Genomic DNA, 16,649 nt, shown 5'->3' on the forward strand with positions numbered 1-16,649 from the left:
AGAGCCTCCCTCTTCACCACCTCCTGCCCCCCTAGACTCAGCCCCCTTCAAAATCCCAATCAAAAGACTGCACCTCTGGCTCTGAGGTGCTTTCAAAGGGCCAACTTGCAAAACTGTGCTTCAGATCTGACACTTAATCATACACAACTTGCCCGTTTCTTTCTTTCTTAGCGGGTTTTTTTTTTTTTTTTTTGAGATAGTCACTCTGTCGCCCAGGCTGGAGTGCAGTGGCACAATCTCGGCTCACTGCAAAGTCGCCTCGCAGGTTCAAGCGATTCTTCTCCCTCAGCCTCCAGAGTAGCTGGGATTACAGACACATGCCACCACGCCCAGCTAATTTTTGTATTTTTAGTAGAGACACGGTTTCACCATGTTAGCTAGGCTGGCCTCGAACTCCTGACCTCAAGTGATCCACCACCTCAGCCTCCCAAAATGCTGGGATTACAGGTGTGAGCCACCATGCCTGGCATTTTAGCTATTTTTTAAAACACACTTGTTTCTTATTACAAAAGGAATACATGCTCATTAAAGAAAAAAACCCAGAATATTGAAAGGCAAAGAAAAAATATCCCCCCTACTCCTATCACTTGGATATGAGCTTATTATCATTTTCATGTTTTTGTGTATTAGCAAATCTTTTCTAATTGCCAGGGTGATGAAGAACTCTCCACTGTTCACGTGGGAGAACCATGTGTTTAATTTTTTCTAGGACAGATCAGCAAAACTTCCAAAGCATTTGTGAATGCAGAATGGCTTGCCAGGTTGGGAGACCAAGGAATAAAAGGCTGAAGTCCTCTTCCCAGCCAAGTACCAGGGGAGCCTGTGCAACTGAGCTTTTACATGGAGGGAAATGCTTCAAACTTCAGGGTTTTGGAAGTGTGGGCATGCAATGCACTTGGAATGAGCAGAAAAGAAAAGGTGGCAAGACCACTTCCCTAGAGCACAGTGTACACACTGCCTCTTTGCTGGCTTAGTCACTAAGGTAGAAAAATGCTCACACATGCACATGTACATGTGCATGTGTGTACAGGGTAAGAGAGAGAGAGATGACATATGTATATATACATGAATAGATGAATGCACCCTTTGCTTGCTGCCTTCTGCTCTGCACTGTTGGAGCTTTATATTGACATTAAACTTCATGTCATTTTTATATGCTATCATGCCACTCACCTGCTTAAAAACCTTCTGTGGTTTCCCAATGTCAAATTCCAATTTTCTCCACAACATGGCCTTGACTGACCTCTCCTGCCTTATCTCACTCCACTCCTAAGTGACCCAGGTTCCTGTTGGACCCTTTGCCTCCATGCCCTTTCCAGATCCTAAAATGTGATTTCTAGCCCCTTCTGTAGCCATGAAGTTCTAACACAGATATCACCTCCTCCATGAAGATTTTGAGGATTTCCTGACCAGATGTGATTTCTTTTGCAAGACTGTAAGCTCCTTGAAGACAAAAACCAAACCACACATTACTACTCATATTTTGGACAAATAAATTTACCTTTTTATCCATTTAATTCTCATATCATTGTCCTTTTCTTAATTTTATTCATTATATTCTTGGCCGGGCACAGTGGCTCACACCTGTAATCCCAGCACTTTGGGAGGCCAAGACAGGAGCATCACTTGAGATCAGGTGTTCAAGACCAGCCTGGCCAACATGGTGAAACCCCGTCTCTACTAAAAATACAGAAATTAGCCGAGGGTGGCACACACCTATAATCCCAGCTACTTGGGAGGCTGAGGCAGGAGAATCGCTGAAACCCAGGAGGCAGAGGTTGTTGCACTGAGTTGAGATTGTGCCACTGCACTCCAGCCTGGGTAACAGAATGAGATTCTGTCTCAAAAATAAAATAAAATAAAATAAAATAAAATAAATTGTATTCATTATATTATTATTTCTGCATTGTGTAATAATTAAGCAGAATAATACATATATTCTCTCTAATTCCTTGAATGCAGGGATTATGTCATACATATTTCTTGCACTATCACCCCCACCCGAGACCTATGGTAAATGTTCAAGCAATACTAACTGAAGTAGATTAAACTCAAGATTTAAATGCCAATAATTATTCCTTAACATAGAGGAGAGGGCTGGAAACATAAAGAGTCCACCTTACTCCAAAATAGTTGAAAAACAGCCTCATTCCAAAACAAGAGAGGTAGTTTTTCTTACTTTGTGGGTCTCCCATTCTTTACTTACTCTGACTACCAGCACAGGAAAAATCTAGGTAGTCTCCAACTCAGCAAGAAGGTGCAGTCTCTTTGTATGTGTAGGACACTGATTTGGAAATTATAAATCATTTCTCTTTGAAGTCATAGTATAAATAATGTTTTAAGGTCCCTGACAGGTCTCCCACAGGTCTCCAAAAGTTGATTGAAACTCTTAATAAAGCAGAAATAATATATTTTCAATAAAAAGTAGAAAATAAAACTACTGACATATTTTACTTACTTGCAAAATAACCAATAAACAATGAAATACACGTGATTTTTTTTTTTTTTTTTTTTTTTTTTTTTGAGATGGAGTCTTGCTCTGTCGCCCTGGCTGGAGTGCAGTGATGCAATCTCGGCTCACTGCAAGCTCTGCCTCCCGGGTTCAAGTAATTCTTCTGCCTCAGCCTCTAGAGTAGCTGGGATTACAGGCGCATGCCACAGCGCCCGGCTAATGCTTATATTTTTAGTAGAGACAGGGTTTCACCATGTTGGCCAGGTTGGTCTCAAACTCCTGACCTCAGATGATCTGTCTGCCTCAGCCTCTCAAAGTGCTGGGATTACAGGCGTGAGCCACCACGCCCAGCCCAAGTGATTATTTTTAATTTGAATAATCATGATTCAAGGAAAGCAGATTTAACTATAGAAAAAGCAGGATATCTTCTAACCATTCTCTCCTGGCGGCTATCTTCCATGTTTCTCAGACAATTTTTTAATTTTTAATTTTTTTTTTATGGAATTAAGACATGACTTGAGGGCCTAAGTCTTACTCTGGCCATAGCTCTGAGTAATTTCAGGATCCACAAGGAACCATGTTTAACACCCCAGTCACTCTTTTCACTCATCTCTTCATCTTCAGGGACCTTCTCCACTCCCTTCTAGTTCTCCCACTTCCGCAGGCACTCCCTGGACCGCACCATCCCCTAGGACTGCTTCACCTCTAAATACTAAACTTACAGGTAGGTCCCCATTCTCTGACAACTCACCTCCTAACCTTCCAGGTCACTCCCTCCATTATTCCCAAGACACCCACTCTTCAACCTATTCGGAATGTCCAGTTCACCAGTCCCTTGGCTATTTCTCCACAGCCTTATTCTGTTTTACCTCTCTGACTTAGATCCCAAGAACCAACATTTCCACTGTGCCACTGTCCTTGGATTGCACTGTCCTGCCAAACACAATCCAAGACAACTGTCCACCTGCACTAGAAATGCTGAGAGCTTCTGGAGGTGGGAGTGGATCATACATCCAGTCTGATCTTCACCAGAACTCACGGTCACCTAACTCAACCTCAGTATTTCCTGGCAATTCTAAATTAGATGGATGGATAGATAATAAAGGTGGAAACTTGCAGAGATGATGCAGAGAATCTCCAGAGCTTTTGTAATGTTTTAGAGATGGATAATCCTTAGACTAGCATTTCTAATTTTACTTCAAATCATATAGCTTTGTTTTCCTTTAAGGTAAATGTATCTGTGCTGCTCGTAAATTCACAAGCACATGACACTTTTCTGCCTTGGTAGCTTTGTCTGTCATCAACGAGGAGGAGAAATGCCCTGGGAAGAAACAGAAAAGCTCTAAAGTAGATTGGAAAAGAAATAAGAAATCTCAAGAAAATATATTTGTGTAGCAGGAAGAGACTGCCTGAGATGGGATATATTGTGATGTAAGTCACAAAAGAGAAAGTGGAGGTTTGCAGTGGCTTGTGTCCACTAGCCCCTGAATCCATTTCAACATGGTGTTATTGTCCTGGGGTAGCTTAGCTGTCATACATTAATTAACAAATACTTATGGAACACCTTCTACTTCTATTTGTCAGACACTGTTCTAGAAGCTTGAGAAAAAGTGAATAAAACAATGTCCCTGCTCTCACAGAGATCACATCCTAATAAGAAAAAAAGGTAGCAAATAAACAAAAAAAGAAAGGGGGTTTTTAGTTAACGATATACAAAAAAAAGAAAAGAAAATAGGACAATGACTAAACAATGAATGGGCATATTAGTCCATTTCGTGTTGCTGTAAAGGAAACACCTGAGGCTGGGTAACTTATAAAGAAAACACATTTATTTGGCTCACTGTTCTGCTGGTTGGAAGGCTCCTTCCATGCATGGCAGAAGGTGAAGGGGAGCCAGTGTGTGCAGAGATCACAGGGCAAGAGAGAAACAAGAGAGCCAGGAGGGAAGTGCCAGGCTCGTTTTTTTGTTGTTGTTCTTTTTTTTTTTTTGAGACGGAGTTTTGCCCTTGTTGCCCAGGCAGAAGTGCAACAGTGCAGTCTCAGCTCACTGCAACCTCCTCCTCCCAGGTTCAAGCGATTCTTCTGCCTCAGCCTCCCAAGTAGCTGGGATTACAGGCGCCCGCCACCACGCCTGGCTTCTATCTTTTTTTGTATTTGTAGTAGAGATGGGGTTTCATCACGTTGGCCAGGCTGGTCTCGAACTCCTAACCTCAGGTGATCTGCCCACCTCGGCCTCCCAAAGTGCTGAGATTACAGGCGTGAGCCACCACGCCTAGCCCAGGCTCTTTTTAAGAATCAGCTTTCTCCGAAACTAACATAGGAAGTGTTCACTTATTCCCCATCCTCAGGGAGAGTGTTCATCTATCCATGAAGGATCCACTCCCATGACCCGAACACGTCCCATCAGGCCCCCATCTCCAACGCTGAGGATCAAATTTCGACACGAGATTTGGAAAGGACAAATATCTGAACCATAGCAAAGAGGAAGGGGGGTATGTTTTAAATTGTGTGGTCAAGGAAGTCATTCCTGAGGAGGTAACATTTGAACTGAAAACAGAATGACTTGAAAAAAAAAAAAAAAAACTATCCACATGGAAACGGAAACGTTGGCTTTCTCTCACGAATACAAGATGGCTACCACAGCTTCAAGCATCACATCCTCACCTAACAGCTTCCAAAGCAGGTCTGGGGATTTCCTTGTATCAGGAAAAAAACCCCAGCACACTTCCCTTCATGTCCCACTTGCTAGAACTAGGTTACATACCTACCCTCCAACCAGTCACTGGCAAAAGACACTGGGATTGGCTGGGAGTAACCAGGGTTCCTCTGCTGGGACCAGGCATGGGTATCCTCCACTGAGGATAGGCTTCCCACACCTAAACCAGACTGGCCTGCTGTCAGCAAGGAAAAAGCGCAAAGCAGCTACCGCAAAGATCACACTTGAGATTGTCATGTAGGACTTACTGAACACCTGACCATGTTCCAGGCACTGTGCTAGTGTTAGGAATTTTAAAAAGACCCAGGCATCGCTTTTACTATCTCACTCTGTTGCTTAAAAGCACTCAGTGGGGGTAACTCCCTCTTCCCTCCTCTTCACCATTTCAAAGCCCCTGGACTGATGGAGGTATAGTTCACTGCCACTTGCCTCCCGATAGCCTCCACTCACCTCTTCAGCTCAGAATGACTCCTCCTTCCTCGCAACTCATAAACCACATTTATTCCTTTGACAAATATTCATTGAACATCTGGGCCCTGGGAATACACTTTTGCTGAAAAGACAAGGTCCCTGCCCTCACAGAGTTTCCAGTCTAGTGCCACAGAGAGATCATTAAATAGCCAACTACAAGAACGAAAAGTGTTACAAGAGGGGAAATAGGAGGATCCACTCCGATGACCCAAACATCTCCCATCACGCCCCACTAGATGTTACCAGAGCACCTCAACTTGTCCAAAGGTGCAGTGAGAGAATACATATTTGGAGAAAATGTCATTTAAGTCAAGACTGAAACGATGGATAGAATTTAGGGAAATGGGAGTAGCGGTCAGGTTGAGAAGACAAGGCTTTTCTACCTAGAAAAATGAGCATGTGCAAAGGGCCAGAGGTGGGAAGAGAGAGTTGGAAGAAAGGAACGGAAAGAAGTTCAGCGTTGCTGGAAAAGAGTAGGAAGAGAGAAGAGGAAGAAGTGTCTGTAATGACAGGCAGAGGCCAGGCCAGCAGGGATGGAAAGCTTAGGACTTCATCCTATGGGAAGCCATTGAAGGGACTGACATGATCAGGCTTGCATTTTGGAAAGGGCACTCTTACTCCCGTGCTCCAATGCCTTTTTCATGCTTCAGCCCATACTGCAAACAGGATGACAGGATGACCAACAAGACATGGTGGCAACAGGCTGGGCCAGCATAGTGGTCAGAGAGTGGGTAGTGACCAAGGAGGTCCAGGACTCAGTGAAACATGGGCTATGCCCTGCTAGCGAGAAGAAAGGCTTAGGTGCTTCTGTTGTTTTTTTTTTTTTTTTTTTTGACAGAGTCTCACTCTGTTCAGTGGTGACATGATCTCAGCTCACTACAACCTCCACCTCTTGAATTCAAGCAATTACCCTGTCTCAGCCTCCCTACATAGCTAGGATTACAGGCGTGCGCCGCCATGCCTAATTTTTGTAATTTCCGTAGAGACGATGTTTCGCCAACTTGGCCAGACTGGTCTCGAACTCCTGGCCTCAAGTGATCCACCCAACTCGGCCTCCCAAAGTGCTGGGATTACAGGCGTGAGCGACCGCGTCCCACCCTGTTGGGCACTTTGAAGAATGATGGTGTCCTTCACTGAACTACCCAGCACTAGATAGATTCATTTCCGACAAGTTGCATTTGAGCAGCTTCCCACAGGGCACCGAACACAGTGTTCACTAATTAACTTTTTAAAATGGCTTTTCTTCTCCTTTGCCGCCTGCCCCTTCCATATCAAAACTACTCCCTTCTTATCTTGGGTCACACTTTTCTCCGACAGGCCTATTTCGCTCTTCCCCTTTGCGTCCACACCCACATGAACAAGGTAAAAAACATGGTTTATGTGCTTCAAGTTTTCGTCACTGTGTCCCTGGAGAAAAAAACGTACTTTTTTGAGCACCTACTATGAGCCAGTTTCAGCAGCCATTCCTAACAGGGTGTTCCGCTAATGCAAACCTTAAGGCAGCCAATCAGACATTTAATGATGTCAGTGATCAATAAATGGCAATTAGTAATTGACACGAATCCAACTCTTTTTTTTTCTGGAATGTCTTTTATTCATTATGAAGAAAAAAAAAACTCACACCCTTTACACTTTAAAGATGAAGCTTATGGGACAGCACGACGTCCCATGAGCCGGCGTCGGTTCTGGGTATCCTCCACGTGGCCTTTCCCGGACTTGCGTTATTTACAATATGCGATTTCACTACTTGAGGTTACCGAGTACTAATTTTACAATACTGTGTAGCTACATGAAGCGGCTCGAAGTATACTATTATCACTCCGTTTTAAGCAGCACGATGTCTGGACGAGCATCAAAGCGAGATGGGTCAACTTAAAGGGCCTTTAAAACATCTTGAAGCAATAAGCCATACACTGAAGCAGGGGCGGTTTTAAACATTACACAGAACTTAAAACAATCGAACGAATTTGTCCTTTGTTCTTCTTATCACATTAATTATTACATTAATACTGTTTAAAAAGAAACTCAAAAGGCATTAAACTTAGGTACCAATCTACACAAAGTCCTCGAAGGGGCCTGGCTTGGACCGAACGCGCTTTTGTGCCGCCCCGCTCGCTCGCAGCACCCTGAAGGCCAGTGAGCTTAGGGCGCTCGGTCCCTAGAAGCGACTTGAAATGAGGGGGTCGGCAGGCCAGGCCCTCGCTCTGCAGGGGAGGATCCGACCAAAGTTTGCCAAGTTTCCAGGCAAGCCCAACTGCGCAAATGCCGCTTTTTAGCTCCAGCGGCAGGCCTGGCCCGTGGGAGGTTTGCCCCAGGGGTCTCCGGGCCTTCAAAGAAAAGTCCCACGAGGCGGGGGGCGCCGCCTGGGCCGCCGGCCAGGGGGACCCGTCGCCCCAGGGCACAAAGAAAGAGCGCGCCTACAGGGTGTCCCCTGACCCCGGCGACTCGGGGCCAGGGAGGCTCGGCGCGCCCCAGCGGCCGCTCTTCCCCTCCCGAACCCGCCTGGCCCACTCGCTCCTGCACCGCGGCCGCCTCGGCTCGGCTTTTCTCTTGCAGTGAGCTGAGTGCGCTCAGCCGAGGAGGGGCCGCGTCGCGCCGCGCCGGCCGCGGGGCCCAGCCCTTCCCGCCGCGCCCGGGGCCGCCCTTCCCGCTGGAGCCGGCTGATCGATGGCCCTGGCCGCCCGCGCCCCCCACCTCGGCTCGCCCGCGAGCCCGGCTGTGTGTTTTGGAAGCAGCGCAGCGGGCCGCAGCCGTGTGACGCCCGGAGCGGGCAGCGCCGCCCTTCCTTCCCCCCGGGCTCGGGCGGCGGCGAGGCGGCGGGGCCGGGCGGGAGGGCTGGCGGGGCGCGGACTCCGGGGAGGAGGGCGCGGGGAGGGGACGCGGGCGGGGACGCGGGCGGGGGCGCGGGGCCGGGCGGGGGGCGGAGGCCGCGCCGCGCACGCCCAGCCCCACGGCCGCGCCGCGCCTCGTGGGACAGGTTGGGCCGGCGGGGCGGCGCCCGGCTCCGGGGAATAATGAGTGTCTGTCAGGCCGTCCCCGGGTGACTGGGCGGGGCGGGGCGGAGGCGGCGCGGGAGGCGGGGGTGGCGGGGGAAGGGCGCAGGGCGGGGTGCGTGTTTGCGCGAGTGACTCGGCCGACCCCTCCGGCGGCTGCCTCCACCCAAGTGGGTGGGGACCCGCCCAGCCCGGGCGGCCGCGGCGGCTCCCTCTCCCCTCCCTGACCCTCCCACCCCGGGTCCCAGCCTCTACTTACCCCGCCAGCCCCGGGAGGCTCGCAGAGCGAGCGGCGCCGGCGTCATGTGACTGCCCGGAGTTGGTGCCAGGAGCCAGAGGGGAGCCAGGAGCGGAGCCGCGCGGAGCCGGGGCCCGAGCCGGAGCGCAGCGAGAGCGCCCGCCGCACGCGCGCCCGTCCCCGTCCCCTGCGGCCGCCAACGCCGCCCGGACTGGAGCCCTGACATTGCTGCGCTCGGGGGGCTCCAGGCAGCCCGTATCGGGGCCTTTATTTCTCGTCGGCGGCGCCCTGCACCGCGCCTCGCAAAGTAAGTCCCGTCTCCCTCACCTCTGCTCCGCACCCTGGTCCCTGCCGCCCCCCTCCTCGGCCAGTCTGGTTTCATTTTTTCTCCCGGAGGGGGCCGCGGGGAATGGGTCGGGGGTGCAGCGCTGGTGTGTGGGGGGGCGCCTGCGGGCTTGGGAAAGTGCGGCGGCTCCACTTAGCCGGGGTGGGGGCGGAGAGCAAGCAAGGAGGAGGGGGTCACGGGTTCGCGGTGAAAAGTGAGGGGTTGAGGAGAGGCACCGTGCGGACCCCGGGTGCGGGGGAGCGGGGCTGGCACCGCCCGCCGCCGTCCCGGGCAGGGCGCGGGCGGGGGCTCACCTGTGTGGTCCCCGGCCTCCTCCCGCCCGCTCACGATTCCCTCCAAAGCCCCAGAAATCTCCGTGCTCTCCGCGTGTGGCAACGTTGTTTGGAGAAAGGTAGCGCCGAGGCCGCGCGCTCCTGCTCCTCCCCCTCCCGGTGCCCCCCCCCCCCACCACCACAGCCCAGGCTCCCGCGTCTTTCCCCTCCCCGCCCTCCGCCCGCGCCCCCCGCCGCCCCCCTCCCAGGACACGGCGCGCGGCCGCTTGCCCGCCACAGCAAACTTGGAGCAGTCTCCCGGCCCTCTGGAAAGAAACTTAGGGCAATTGGGATTGGAGGCAGCATCCCATTCTCGGTTCTGGAGCCCAGGAGCTGCCAGGGCGTCTGGATCCTCCGGGGCAGGAGAAATGAGCTGGCCGGGTTTGGAGAGTCTTCCTGGGGGCATGGAGAGAACCTGCCGCAGTGCCTGGAGCAAGGATTGCAGCGTGGCTGAAGGCGGAGGACGCCTTAGGCAACTGCCTGCAGCCGAGCCTGATGGGGACCCAGGGACAGATCCCTGGATCAGGACCCATGGGACCTACCTAACATTTCCAAGTGGCTTTCTTAGAGATGGCAGATAAGATCTGGAATTGTCATATTCATTTTTTTGGGCAGATAGCTACTGACAAGGAGAAGCACTTTTCTGGTTTAAATTTTATAGCAGTATACAATAATACTAGAAGAATGTGAATGAGACTTATTTTTAATAAGTGAAGTTAAACGGAAATTGGAAATTGCTCACCTTCTTGTATTTCACTAAAATAAACATTTTACACTTAACCACTGAATTTCTTACTCAGAATTTATGTTTCCATTAATATCACCCAAGACATTTTAAATATATTGATTATATTCTCACAAGAGTCTGGTATATGGGAAAAAGTATGAAGTGGTATTCTGACAAGTACCTGAAATATGCCAGCAAAATCAAGTGGGGAATAGGCCAGTTGTTCATTATAGGTTTTTCCACACAGCAGTTTTGTGCTATCCTTTTCTGTATGAATTTGAGGAGCATTTTTATAAGAGAAATTCATCTGGATGATCTGCCTCACCCTAGGGAAGAAGACTTGCTTTTAGGGGAAAAAACAATCTGCTAGCATTAGTATCTACAAATTTTTTGGAGTTAGTAATAGTGTTTAAGGAAAGTGTCCACGAGTGATTTCTTCTGGTTTGAAAAGAGGTATGTTAGTTGACCTTAGGCTGTTAATAGAAACCTGAAATTAGATGTTCGATTAAATTAAACTCCCTAGAGAAACTGGTATCTTCATTTCTGCAGTCAGTGGGCTTTGCTGCAGAACTATTTATTAGAAGAAAAAAAACCTAATGTACTATCGGTAAGTTCAATGATGATACATTGTAAAGAACATTTAGCTTGCATGAAAGAGAATGCAAGTATAAAAATCTCAACATGGGAATAACAAAGAAAAGTAACTGTTTAGACCACAAAACCTTGTCAGGTACAAAACAACAACAGAGTTTTGCAGAAAGCTATTGTTTTATTCACTGCAAAGTTTCTAAATTAAAACCCAATCTTCTTGTTGCTATGGGCACAGTGATGCTTTTTTTTCCTTTTTTTTTTTCTTTTTTTTTTTTTTTTCCTTACCTGTACTTAGTCTGCACACACCACATTCTTAAATCTCTGATAACGTAAGCTTGAGTTAAACAGTCCTGGCTAACAAAGTAAAGAGAAATAATGGGAAAGGAACTGTGAATGGATTTTACTATCTTAAAAATAACCCAAAGGGAAAATAGACATTTTAGAATGACTTCTAGAAATTAGTACTCTGGTGTGCAGATTGTATAATAATTTTTAGATAAATGTCAGGAACAGAATCACATTCTTAAAAGGCGAATTTCTGTAAACGTGTGTATATGTTGAACAGATGAGCAGCTCTGCAAAAATGTGTATAACTGCATTTGAAAAAGACAGTGAAAATTTTGGGTTACTGTAGATGTCCCACAGTCTGTCTTGGAATTTAGTTCTGTGACTAAAGGAGGCTTACAATTGCTCCAATTTTGGTTCTGTGGGGTACCCCAATTGTAATCTGAATTCCTAACAGCAGTGCTCTATCTTTTTTCCTCTTGATGCACTGAGGCTGAACCATAATCATTACCCTAACTCGGAATTTGATCAGAGCTAGGGACTAGCCATTGGAATGGGGCAGAAAGGGACAAAAGAAATCAGGAGGGAGGCTAGTGTTCATTAGGAAGGTCTCTGCTGCTTGAATATGATAAAATCACATTTCACTTATGATGTTTACTGTATGTGGCAGCTCTTATTTGTAAATAGGGCAGGTCCCCTGTATAAAGCTGGTGTTATTATTCACACCCATAGAACAAACACCTCCACCCCCCTGTTGTTGTCTTAAAAAACTCCAGCTGCTCATGAATATAGGGTCAGGGAGGGCCGGCTAAATGTTTCTCTGTGCTTTCTCTCCAGCACAGCCAGCAGAGCTGTTTCCTGTTCTTTGTTTCAAGGCTGGGGTTTGCGTCATACATTCCAAGTGGCATATGTGTGCTCTTTCCTGTTTCAGGCTGTTTTCTGGTAGATCAGTAGCCCAGACCAGGCTGAGGTCCCTGCCCCTAAACTCCGTATCCCCACCCATGGAGTTATCATGTCTCTACACACTTGATATTGCTTAAGACGCCTGTGTTATGTCATAATGAGAAGTCAGTTAACCTTTTTACGTACACCCTTTGCTCCACTGCATTTGTCTGGGTGAATAAACGCTTTTACCTTTTTAAATTTTTTATTGCTAGATTGTGATTTGGGGAAATGCGGGTCCATCTTGGCAAAGAAACCTAAAGGAGTTTTGTTTTTATTTGTTTGTAATTCTTGTGTTGAAGTGGTTAGGGCGTTTGTTTTAAGATAGGCATTTTGCCCTGAAGCTGTCAATTTTGGATCAGGATTAACACCTTACAGTTTAGAAGACCTAGCATTATCTGAAAGATGTGGCCCACCCTCGTTCACGTTTAACCCAGGCTGCTCCAGGTGGCTTCCGTGGATGGAGAATTTAAGCGATGTTGGCAGCCTGGCCTTAGTTTAAGTCTTGCTTATGTTTGGAAGGAGAAATCTTTAGAAAAATCATTGAAGCAAAGCCTAAGACATTGAGAAAATCCCAGGATTATTTCTTTTTAAGGACAAAGATTTAAATATCAGGATAATGTTTTAAGGACAAAGATTTCACTGTGCAATATTCTACACCTCATTTCCAACCCGTTTTTAAGAATTAAAAAGCTCAAAGGAGAACTGGCATTAACAAATTCATTTAATGATAGATTGTTTGGAAAATCTTAATCTTCTATTTTGAAAACAAGAAGAATGCTCTTCTCATTTTTGTTTTACAATAATATTTTTCATTATTTTTTAAATATTCTATCAGTTGTGGGTTAATGAATTTCTAGGATAACTGTTTAAGACCTGCCTTAATATTAGTTTTCTGTTGGTTCTTGAGAAACAAAGATTTAAGGAAATATTTGGTTGAAAAAGAAAAGTTTTGGAAAGTGCTTTTGTAAACTTACTTGGGGATTTTTTTTTTAATCAAAAGGAATCATCTACAGCATCTCTGTGGAATTAAAGAGTTGCTGAAGCAGCAAATCAGGCTCTCTTCTCCCCAAAATTGATGATAATGGTGCGTTTTAAATGTCACTTTCCACCACATTCTTTATGTATAAATGGAAAGTATAAAATATCATATTAAGAGAGTTATTAGTATCAAATAGTTGGCTACTGATAACCTTCTATGAAAAAAGCTGGGAGTTTTAGAAGTCCCAATAAGTTCTTTCTCCTTTGGGAAAAGCAGCTGGAAATACTTAGCTGACCTGTAGGACAAGAGACTTTTAAGCTTAAAATTCATAAGTAACTCCAATCGAAGCAGATTTTTTTGTTTGTTTGTTTTGGTTCCAAAGTTGTTAACAATCTAACTAGGTTTGGTAAACAGAGTCTTTATTTGGCTTTCCCCAAGTTCGTTCTTCTCTCTTTTGCAGGGAGATGAAGTGGTTAATAGAGATAATTAGGGTCTAATATATTCTATTAGAAAAAAATTCTGCAAGCTTCTAAATGCTAAGCTGAATAGTTGGGGAAAATTACCCTATCTTATAGTTGCTATGATTACCAAAAAGATGGGAACAAGAGTTTTATTTCTTAACCATGTAAACCATGATTCCTAATTTAATTTCATTGTGTCTCCATCCCCCCTTGAGATACTTGCCTTCTTAATATTTTCAAATCAACATTTTTGCTATAAAACGACAGATTTCTTAGGCAGCATTTCTTGTTCTCTGTTTTCACACCCAGTTGAGTTTAAGAAAAATAAAATACACACAACCTCATTCTTTAAGGTACTAGGAATTACAATTACATTATTCTGGAACTTGGATTCTTTCTGAAGTGCATCATTTATCATTGGTTCTAGCTTTTTAAAAAAACAAATCCCTAGAATCTTAAAACAATTGATATCTAGTTTGCTAGTATGTGATATTCTAGTCAGAATTCCTCTTGGGAGTGAGTTGGAAGAGGGTTATGGTGGTCGCTAGCATTCTCATTTTCAAGACCTCTCTGTTGCTTTCTTAGACCATGTTTCTCATCTTAAGCAGTCATGCCCGAGCTGGAGACAGGAAACCAGACAGCAGTCTACCCTGATAAGGGACAGCATTGTCTGAAGGCGGGGATAGCCCTGCGTTTCCCCCCAACTCAGCTCTCTTTGCTCGAAATTTAGTAGTCATAGAAGAGGCACAACGCTGTTGACAGTTTCTGAACCAGAACTAGGATTCATTTCTTCCAAAGCAAAAAAATAGTGTCCTCGGCCGGGCGCGGTGGCTCACGCCTGTAATTTCAGCACTTTGGGAGGCCGAGGTGGGCGGATCACCTGAGGTCAGGAGTTCGAGACCAGCCTAGCCAACATGGCAAAACCCCGTCTTTACTAAAAGTACAAAAATTATCCGGGCGTGGTGGCGGGCGCCTGTAATCCCAGCTACTCAGGAGGCTGAGGCAGGAGAATCACTTGAACCTGGGAGGTGGAGGTTGCCGTGAGCTCAGATTGTGCCACTGCACTGCAGCCTGGGCAACAAGAGTGAGACTCTGTCTCAAAAAAAAAAAAAAAAAAAAAAGATGTCCTCTTAACTGGCCCTGTCCTAATTCTGTAATGTGACCATATTCTCTGGAACAGTAAGAAAATAAAAAAATGATCTGTGCATTTTGTATCCGTTGGCCAGAGAGTTTGTAGTAAAATTCTTTCTTTAGCAAAACAGGCTCCTGGAGGTTTTTGAAACTCACTCTATTGTGTCGGCAGGCTGAATTCATTATCATTTCTCTATCTAATTATTTAGAAGGGCTGGAGACAGAAGAGAGCAAGTTAAGTGGCCCTCTAGCCCATGCATTTCATGTAACCCCTGGGTCTGGCTCTTACTTACCCTGTTTCCTGTAAGGGGGCGCTCCCTGAGGCAGACCCTTTGCAGGAGGACCCAGAATTGCCCTGCTTAGTCTGGGACATCCTCAAGATGGTTGCCAGTCTCTGGAAGGCTTGTGGATCCTGCCAGGGATGGCCCAGAGCTAGTCTCAACCCAAATCGGTGGAGTTTGGCCAAATCTGGACATAAGAGATCAAATGAGTATTGAGGTCAGCGGATTCTGCCCTGGAGAGCGACCTGCAAATCAAGTGTGGGGTTTTTTCTCCTCTGGCCTATATGCTGTTCTTTCTACTACCACTGTTGTTTAAGTGTAATCACTGAAATCCACTCCTTTATCTGTTCCTGTACTTTGCATCCCTGGTACCTTCCAAAGCTTCACACTCCAAAGCCTCTTTCATTTGTAAGATCGAGTTCCTGTTCCGCTGAGTTTCCAAACCAGGGAGTTTTTCTCTCCCAGGCTCCCAAAGTTTTCACATTTACTTTGCATTTTAGAAGATGAGGTTTCAGGCTGGCTTCACCAGCCGCTGGACAGAGTTTCCATGTAGGACACCTGGTGTACCATCATTCCAGGGCCCTTGCCCTTAATTTATCCTAGCATGTGAGAAGTGTAGTTTGACATCCATTCATTTATTCATCTCACAAGTATTTATTGAGTACCTACTTATTAGAGCTAATCTCAAATTATGTGCAATCATTACTCTGAGTTATGCCATAGGATGGAGTAGATCTACAGTGATCTAACCTGAAAAGGCATTTTGAAATCTTAATTGCCTGCTGGAACCTCCCCCTGGCACTGCTTCCCATGGGCCAGTGTGGCTGTGCACACCCACACCCTCCCTACTGGGGAAAGACCCCAGCATTAGGCGATTTTACCTAAAAGTCGGTCCCACAGCACAGGCTCTGAAGCAGAACAGAAAGTGCCCGGGTCTGCAGGCAGACACGCTTCTGTTCCTGGCTGCAGCTCCAACCAGCTCTGTGAAATTGGGCGAGTCATTTCACCTCTGTTCCTCCATTTCCTCATTTCTAAAATGGGGATGAGGACCTGACCCTTCCACCTTTGTACAGTTATTATGAGGATTTCCGTATTTACTTGGGTTAAGCTGCCAATTTTTCTCAGCAGTTATATCGACAATGCAGGTGCACTGGCTAGGAAGAATAATTGCCTAATTTGGGGCCTTCAGAATGTGTCTTTTGATCTTGCATCCGAGTGTGCGTACTGAGACAGGGTGGGCAGCAGGGGCCAGTTGGAAGGAGTGGAAACTGTCACTAATGTAAACAGACCGTCCCCACGTTCTGTCTTCTCCGGGGACCAACCTGTTCACAGAAATCACTATCATGTACTTACTGTTGGTGGTGTGATGTTGTCCTCTGCCTGGGGAGGTGGAAGAGTGGTGTGCCAAGGCCACCAGTCTTAAGTCAGACTACCTTGGGTTCAAGTCCTGGCTCTACGAGTTAGCAGCTGTGTGATGTTAGGCAGGTTACTTGACCTCTCTGTTTGAGTGTTCTTTTCAGTAAAACGGGAAGGTAGTAACCACCTCATTGACATTAAACAGCGCCTGGGGATTACCAATCACGAAGGTGGTGGTGATTGGCAGGAAACCTATGACATCACTTAGCCCCTTGCCTTCCTTGATCCCTTTTCAAAAACCTGTGTTTGTGCACACACCCCTTCCCCATGCAGTTCCCCCCACCTGCCTCCTCTCCTCCCTTTCTC

At 46.5% G+C, this 16,649-nt stretch overlaps 1 protein-coding gene across 1 annotated transcript in view; it reads left to right on the forward strand.

The window, feature by feature from the left end:
* The first annotated feature begins 8,744 nt into the window (after positions 1–8,744).
* The window catches only part of KLF3 (KLF transcription factor 3), a 36,902-nt gene continuing 28,997 nt past the window's right edge, over positions 8,745–16,649 (forward strand). Inside the window, exon 1 of the mRNA XM_031010254.3 lies at positions 8,745–9,177. The gene's annotated coding sequence lies outside the window, so the exon portion shown is untranslated. The remainder of the gene's footprint in view (positions 9,178–16,649) is intronic.

Source organism: Gorilla gorilla, chromosome 3, assembly GCF_029281585.2.
Source record: "Gorilla gorilla gorilla isolate KB3781 chromosome 3, NHGRI_mGorGor1-v2.1_pri, whole genome shotgun sequence".
Lineage (NCBI taxonomy): Eukaryota > Metazoa > Chordata > Mammalia > Primates > Hominidae > Gorilla > Gorilla gorilla.